Source organism: Palaemon carinicauda, chromosome 22, assembly GCF_036898095.1.
Source record: "Palaemon carinicauda isolate YSFRI2023 chromosome 22, ASM3689809v2, whole genome shotgun sequence".
NCBI lineage: Eukaryota > Metazoa > Arthropoda > Malacostraca > Decapoda > Palaemonidae > Palaemon > Palaemon carinicauda.
In genome coordinates this window covers 87,356,187-87,356,934 of record NC_090746.1, presented here as the reverse complement: position 1 = coordinate 87,356,934, position 748 = coordinate 87,356,187, and the positions used below count along the sequence as shown (strand labels likewise).

The window sequence follows — 748 nt, the reverse complement described above, 5'->3', positions numbered from 1 at the left end:
TGTCACTTTCTGGTAGGCCAGGATCACGACCATGTTTTATAACTATAGTATATATAAAAAAGCACATTCCTTTCCTCTCCAGCTTCTTATAAGAAGGACGTAGTTATTTTACATTTACGCCTTTCAAGTAGAGAACACATTTTTATAACTTTATACCTTTGTTATGTATTACTGTGATGTGAAAGATGTTGACAATGGAGGGTAATCCCCGGCAGGAAACCTGACTTTGAGGATAGGAAGTCGCCCAAATTATACAGTAGTTGGTCGATCTGTTACACAAGTCTTTTATGGAAGAGTTAAAATGCATTCAAGAGACCGTATATGCAATCGTCACGGCTCCAAGAATGAGTGTTCTTGAATCATGGTTTCTTCATTTCGTATTTGCATATATATTTTGTGTTCGCGTGGTATAGAATCGTGTTTTTTCTTCATTTTGTATATTCATATATCTTTCCTGTTATTGTCGTTCATATTGTGCTCTATTCAAGTTCAAAGAAGAAACTTTGTTATTGGATTAAAATATAAATTTGTGTAGCCGAAGCCTGATCCCGAGTAATTCAAACAGGTAAAAGAAGGAGACGGGTAATAGGGGTGCGGCCCAGCACGGGTTGGCAACTTGCCAACATTTACGAGGGGTAACAACACGAACTTCTCTCGGTGTCCCTTCATAAGTATATATCATCTTGATCTTATTTACCTTCATCTTATAAGTTTAATGATCCACCGAGCATGTGTTTATAAGGATCAC

The 748-nt window shown here is 37.2% G+C and overlaps 1 protein-coding gene across 2 annotated transcripts in view; it reads left to right on the top strand.

Annotated features, from left to right (window-relative positions):
- Window positions 1–139, top strand: part of MESR3 (misexpression suppressor of ras 3) — a 174,028-nt gene extending 173,889 nt beyond the window's left edge. For both annotated transcript variants that reach the window (XM_068346478.1, XM_068346479.1), the window contains one exon: window positions 1–139. This exon is cut by the window's left edge and continues 2,168 nt beyond it. The gene's annotated coding sequence lies outside the window, so the exon portion shown is untranslated.
- The last annotated feature ends 609 nt before the right edge of the window (window positions 140–748 follow it).